Below are 7,964 nucleotides of genomic sequence, written 5' to 3'. Positions count from 1 at the left end.
GAATTATACAATTGCAGTGAAATACAATTTTCTCTAGCTTTATACAACAGAAGTGTATATATTGTGTTTCTGTTTTTGTATAAAGCGAGAAAAACATATATCTTCTTGCTATACACTTATAATTATGCAATATACATACATTTTAATTCGATTCAACTATATGCAAAGCAAATTATACAATTGCAGCGAAATAGGCCAACAAATTATACAATTTAGGCCAGCGAATTATACAATTTAGGCCAGCGAATTATACACTTTTATATGTATAGCGAATTATACAGTTTTTATGTTTGCTATGGAGCGCAATTATGCAAAGTTTGCTATATTATACATATATGAATTTTTTGTTTGCTATATGTGAAAGTTGCCCATTAAAATATCAGATTTTTTTTCATTGTAGCTAGAAGTTGGGCTTGTCATACATTTTATTTAGGCCTATAAGAATAATATAGTTTTTATTTGTAAAATCTACTTGATTCATATTATATTAATTTTTTTTCCTATAGAAAATGATCCAACAGAACTATTCGTCACAAATGTTAAATTAACATAGTATATATGCAACTCTAGCTAATTATCTTATTTAACGAGACTTATATTTGACTTATAGTAGTAGGTAGAAATGTTAGAAGGAAAGAAATTGGCAGATCTAGTAAATAAAGTTCATAGAAGAAAAAAAAGTTACTATAAAAGTCTGGATCATTTCTTGTGGAGAAACACATTTTAGATAAATTTTAACTCTATTTTTTGTTTGCTTTTTATTAATTTGTACTAATAATTTTACTTATCAAATAAGTTTTCAATTACTATTCTTGAACTCAATTGAAGCACTTTCACCTCAGAGCTTGTACTCTTTCCTTTATTTTATTTCTTACTTCTTTTCTATTTGAGAGTCCTTGTAATAACATATTTCTAACTAATTTATTTCTCTCATTTCACAATTGACTGTAGATGAAATCTTCATTTTTTCTGCATTCTTAATGCTTCCAAGAAAGATGAGTCGGCATTAGGAGTATGAAAGAGTTGCCCTTCATCTCGCACATCGAAATGGTTGACAGACAAAGCTATTTATGATATCAAATACGAATGATCATTATTAAGAGATTTAGATATGCCTTGCTAGGATGAGCTAGACTTTCAACAGTATAAATCACTTCTCGAGAAGCTTTCTTGCAGTGCCTTTGATCATTGTTACGATCATCAACCGCAACAAAAAAGATTGCTCTAAGTATAAAAAAAAAGTTATCAAAACTATAGTTTGAATTTATAAACTTTAACACCAGTATAATAAATAAAACCAAAATGTGTAAATGACATCTAATCTCTCTCCTCCTCTCTCTCTATATAGTGGCGTACTCAGGATTTTCACAAAGTAGGATCAAGATATAAAAAATAAAATCAAAATGTGGGAATGACATCTAATCTCTCTCTACATATATAGTGACGTATTTAGGATTTTCACAAAGTGGGATCAAGATATAATAAATAAAACCAAAATGTGGAAATGACATCTAATCTCTCTCCTCCTCTCTCTCTATAGTGGCGTACTCAGGATTTTCACAAAGTGGGATCAAGATATAAAAAATAAAATCAAAATGTGGGAATGACATCTAATCTCTCTCTACATATATAGTGACGTATTTAGGATTTTCACAAAGTGGAATCAAGATATAATAAATAAAACCAAAATGTGGGAATGAGGATTCAAACTTGGGAAGGCTAGGAAAATTATGCCTTTTTCACCACTAGGCCAAGAGTCACACTTGTGTTTGTGGGGTACTCAGGATTTTCACAAAGTGGTGTGAGGATATATTAAATAAAACCAAATTGTGGGAATGAGGATTCAAACTTGGGCAGGCTACGAAAATTATGCCTTTTTCACCACTAGGCCAAGGGTCACACTTGTGTTAGTGGGGTAAAAAATTAATATATACATACAAAATTTTAAAAACTGATTATATATATATATATATATATAGGGGTGGGCCCACAGAGGGTCAAGCGGGTTCACATGAACCAGTTCGTTGAAAAATAACACCGCATATATATATATATATATATATATATATATATATATGTATAAGAATTCGGTGAAAGTACAAAATATTATTTTCTTTATCTTAATTGTATATGAAATTACTATGTAGTGTATTTAAATAACCTTTTTTTATTTATATAAATTGTGCTTATAAATTCATTCTAAATTTTTAGTGGCTAAAACATCATTCACATAAATAGTGTTGAAAACCAAATCAAAACACAAAAGTTGTGGAAATATCATTAGATTAAATAGCCCTGACATATGGTTGACTTTTAGACCTATTAAGAAATAAATAGTTTATTTTAAGAAAATTAATTCCTTCTAGTTAAAATTGTAATGTTTAAGATCGTCCATATTCACCAATTTATTTAATACTTAGGTCTCATTCTAATCTAGTAAAGAAAACATCATAAGAGCATAAGTAAGTAGACAAACGAGAAATATATCAAAAGAAATAAAATTTAACGTGATCTGGTGAGTCGACCTATGTCACAAGAGGAGATAAACAATTCACTATATAAAAGAGAGTATAAAATATATAGAGAACTTGTTAGGACTATAATAAGCAGGTGTAAAACGGAAGCTAGTAAAGCAAACCTCGAAAGACCATGAGTAAGAATACAAACGAGAAAGATACCAAAAGGCACAAAGATCTAATGTGGTTCGGTTAATCGATCTACGTCACAAATGAGGTGAGCAATCCACTATAAATATGAAAGTACAAAATATAGAGAGAAATAACCTCAACCAATTCACTTGGAACACAATATCCACCATAATCTCAAAACCCAAGAGTATATTGTGAATGTTGATTAAGTTAGAAGTTACAAACATATATTTATAGAGTCCTAAAATATTTCCTACAAGAAAATGACCAGTCAAAACATCAAAACATTTTTCTAAAAGAAAAACCTATTTATGGTAAGAAATTATGACAAATAAACCCAACAAATCTTTCCTTATGCCTGAATTTTTGACAAAATAAATTTGTCCACCTTTTTCACAAAATGAATAGGATCTTGCATCTCTTCTTCATAATCTCATCACAAAATGAAATGGGTTTCTCAGGGAAGTGAACCATGGCTGAAATGTTATGCTGATTTCTCCAGAGTTTTTTTGACAGGTACATCAATTGATCTTTTTCTTTAAGTTGTTAGCTCCTCCTGCTTAAAAGTCTTTTCCTTCTTCGTTTCTCTTGCTTTTTGTTCAGACAAAAAACTGTTTTTGCGTGTCGGTGTTTTGCTTAGTATTTTGGCGTAATGGTGCTTTAGTTTGCATGTGTAGACATTCTGGCTAATGGTTGTTTTGCTGTTTTTGGTATCAGCTTGTTTGTGTAAAGTTGTAGACTGTTCTCCCTAATGCTATAGTTTATATGTCTTGGTATTTGTTTCCTGCTCATTTTTTCTTTTTGACATGTCAAAAGGGAGAAGGGTATATCCGCATATCATTATCACTATTGAATGAAGGTTGAGTTATCAACACTTGTGTTTGTTATTATCAAAAAGGGGAAATTTGATGAGAGTTAATATGACTCAATTGTATTTTGATGATAAAAATATGAGAACCAGGTACTTCTATACAGGTATTCGGAATAATTAAATTGCAGTTATTTTGGAAGATTCAAAATACCAAGGCTATTTAAGAAAAGCAGCGAAATAAAACTTATTTATGGATATAAAAGACTTGCGCAGAAAAAGGCAAAACCTTTCCATAAAAGAACTCTACGTTCATGCACAAGAAGGACTCTATTTTGTCATGCGTCTTTTCCAAGAAGGACTTAGTTTTCACGCGTACAAATTAACAAAGTAGACAAATCCTTTTCCTAATCAAAGATGATATCAGCAAACAATTTTGTTATTAACTTGTTGATGGAGCGCCTATATAAACAGAGATATCCAGCTAGAGAAAGTAGTCTTTACAATCGAGAAGAAAAGTGAAGAAAGGTGAGAGAAAGAGAGAGAAGCAACAAAGATCGTCTTGTGAGTTTGTGAGTTTGTGAGCTTGTGAGATTGTAAACAAGAAGTGGGGTTTGACTTCTTGCGGAGTGAGAGTGTTTGCGAGTTAGCTAGCAAGAAGTGGATTTGGCTTCTTGTGAGTTGAGAGTTCGATTAGAGTTAATTGAAAAATTGTAATTGAGTAAGAAAAGTTAATAAAACAAGAGTTGAGTTTTTCCTTCCTTGAGTGAGGAAGGTTTTATACAAACGTGTTTGTTTTATTGCTTTCTTCTTAATCAAATTATTTAGAACCTGGTTCTTGATATAGGGGTAAGGTTTTATCAGTTTAAATTTTGCAAATCTTTATATTTGATGTGGTAAGGGTGACAAAATTAAACTTAATTTGTTCAATTCATTTATTTGTTATCTCAATTTGTTTTATCTAAATTCATTTCAATTTAGTAAAATTGGGCTGATATGTAATCCAAATTCATTAATGAAATTTGTTGTGAATATATTTTAGTTTTTTTAATATATAGTGATAATAAAAAAATTCTTTTAGGTACTAAAATCTTTTTAAATCCAACAAAAAAATTAATTAAAACTTAGTAAAAATTGAATCGATTGGGTTGTGACCCATTGCCTTACCTATTTTGACCCAAGTAAATTTTGGTTGGGTAAGATCTTGACTCATTTTGACTTGCCAAATTTGATTCATATGACTCATTCAAATTTGACGCAACCTGCTCAATTGTTTGCCCAAATTTTCTGTATATTTGGAATCAGGTTGCGTTTCGATTCATTAGGTTACATTATTTTAACTCATTTTGATCCTATAATTCTCAAGTTATCGTAATATATATATTAAAACATACTCAAATTTGACCCAACTAGAAAGTAATCATTCAAACTTTGATAGTTTGCACATTTAAACTCATCAACTTGATATCAACTGACAACTTAACACTCTAACTCACCTTCATTGTGTCTATTGGATACACTACGCAAATGTGAAATATAAATTTCAAAGGTGTCTAAATGATCATTTGTAAGTTGGAGTACCTAACTGACATGATAAAGACGAGTTAAGATGTCGGAGATATGCATACTCAAAGTTAAAAGTATTTACTTGCTAACGGAGATCAAACATGAGCAGATTGATTGATTTACTGAAAATGTATTGATTTTGTCACGTCAGGTGATAGATCAGGAGCCAACATTGCTCATATCATCATGATGCGAGCAAGTATAGATGAAGATCATAAACTTGAGTTGGAGATAACTTGAACCTCGTTGGAATGGCATTGATTTACCCCTTTTCGGAAACAATGAACCAAATAAAATTTGGTCGTATATTTGCCCTGAAAGTCCCAATACTGATGACCCTCGATGCAATCCAGCCGCACGTCCCAGTTTGCTATCCGAGCTTTGTTGCTCCAACATTCTGATATGCACTGCAGAGAAGGATTTTAGAAGAGACAGAGGTTGGACATACTATGAGGCCTTTAAGAAATGTGGATGGAAAGGTGAAGTGGAGATCAAGGAAACACAAGGGGAACAACATGTTTTTCATTTGAATAACCCAACTTATGATAAAGCTAAGATCTTGATGAAATGGTTGACTGATTTCTTTCAACAAGCAAGCTGAATGCTTGCTGTGTGTGGGGAATTTTTATTGAGAACTATCAAAACTTTGCTAACTCTTATTCAATTTTATCAAATGAGTAAATTATATATTATTTTTATGATCCTTTCATAAATAAATATTTGCAATTACATATTATTATAAATGTTTCAATAGGCTTAAGTTTCTAAAGATTCTCTAATTTGCTAAAGGGAAACGTACAATAAATATACTATAGTAAGAAATATTTACCATTTATATTAATAACATTTCTTTTCACTTGATAACTTTTAATACAATTATAATTCAATTTTAATATATATTACAGAGAATAATTTATAAAACACATATAATTCAAGTCTGATTGATAAATAATACATTTATCGCATATTTTAGTACACTTATAATACAATGTGTCAATGTCTTATTAAAAAGGCATAATATATTTTAAAACAAATATAATGCATATATATTACATACATAATTCACTTTTCATACATATTACAAATTTATCATAGTATTGCTATATATTGCTATAGATGGTAATAAAGTTAAGGTCTTGATCTGGCTGATTTCTTTCAACATCATGTTAAATGATTGCTGCGTGTGAGGAATTTTTGAAGTCAATGTTGCCTTAGATTGGTTCATTGGAACCATATGATCCGTATTAGTGGTTGTCACACGGGCAGATTACTTCACCTAAATTTTATGCAAGAGGTTAGCCAATGTGACGACAGTCAAGCCCCACTCAACTCAGTCCTTTTCACAACCTATTCTGCCTAACGTTCAAGGACATTTTTTTTCTGCCTTAGATTATTTTCCAAAACTTTAACAATGAAATCAACACATAAACATACGGTCAAACCCAACCTTTATATTAATAATCAAAACCAATACAGAGGATTCACTCGTTGGAATAACAATTATATCAAACTTAAACTTCGACTTCAATTTAAAGCACAATCACAATTCGATTGCTTCCTTAGACACCTTTTTAAAAACCTCACTTTTTTTAAGTGTCTTGGTAAAATTCCAGACTTAATCTTCTCTCTTTCACCCTTAGGATAACAAGTCTATCCCCAAAACGTCCAACACACACAAGACTATTCATTTATAGAACATGTGGCAGCCTTGTGTGTTTATATTGTATAGTGTTGTGACACATGTCTAAAACATTTCAAACATTCAACCCACTAAATTATATTTCAGTTGACATCCCCAACTGATAAGAAACATTCAAATTTTGAATTCAAAAAGCATACAAAAGATACAATGAATCTGGACTCAAGCGGTTACAAAAAGGTAACCGCTGCATGTGCTTGACATGTGACTTGACTTGACTGGATTTCGGCCCTTTGCTGCATTTTCCTTCCATATTTTTGGCTCCAAAACAATCTCTAAACATTCTATATTCACGATATCATCAAAGTCCACTTGAATCCACCCGCACATTTTTCATGCATGCACACCACCGAAGCTGCCACTGCCTTGCTTTGGCCATGTTAACCTTTAGCTCACTCGTGCCATTTATTATTTTCTTGCTGCGTTTCATTCCCATTTGACTATGATATAATTTAGCTCAACTCAATTTTCCCGCATTTGACCAGACCATGTGTTTTTCGCATACAAAATTGACCATTTTTTCACATAATATTTTTTTATAATTACCAAGTCTTTAAGGATGAATTTATCAAAGAAATTTACAAAAAATAATATTTTAATTTTTGTTAATGAGACAAAGTTATTATAATTTTTATTTTTTTTTCTAGAAAGGAATAAGAACAAGAGTCATTGAATGGAGGACCCACATGCTCACATGAGGGCATGGATACCTATTAACTTTGCAAAAAATTATATATATATATATATGTTATGCCGTAATTTTACTATCTTTAGAAAAATCACTTTTTGAAATGTTTCAAGTATAATACAATTTGAGAAAAATACTTAGAAAAGAGTCGCCACTTAATTTTTTAAAGAAATTAAGAAAACTTAATTAAAAAAACTCTAAAAAATTAATTCTTATAAATTTAAAAAATGGGTAAGAGGTTCATATTTACACTTCAAAAAGATTATTAAGGCATTTAAAGCGTCCGCTAACTTGCGGTTGTCCTACGACTTAGATAACTATTTTGACTATATTTAGGAAAATGACTTAACTTGAGAAAATAGATAAACAAGGAATACTTTTTAATTTTTAAGAAAAGAAGATATTAATTAAAATAATTGAATTAATTGCAAATGATTAAGACTTTTACAAAACTAGATTAACTAGAATTATTTTTTTTGAATTATTTTAAATGATAATTCGAACTAAATTAGTTAATTTAAGCATGAAACTATTTCTAATTATTTAATTTTTTTT

At 30.3% G+C, this 7,964-nt stretch overlaps 1 pseudogene; it reads left to right on the top strand.

Moving 5' to 3' along the window:
* The first annotated feature begins 3,091 nt into the window (after positions 1-3,091).
* LOC107019647 lies at positions 3,092-5,623 on the top strand (annotated as a pseudogene).
* The last annotated feature ends 2,341 nt before the right edge of the window (positions 5,624-7,964 follow it).

The sequence above is a fragment of the Solanum pennellii genome, chromosome 5 (genome assembly GCF_001406875.1).
Source record: "Solanum pennellii chromosome 5, SPENNV200".
In the NCBI taxonomy this organism is placed as follows: Eukaryota; Viridiplantae; Streptophyta; class Magnoliopsida; order Solanales; family Solanaceae; genus Solanum; species Solanum pennellii.
The sequence above is the reverse complement of the archived record's forward strand: the minus strand, read 5'-3'. Positions and strand labels throughout refer to the sequence as shown.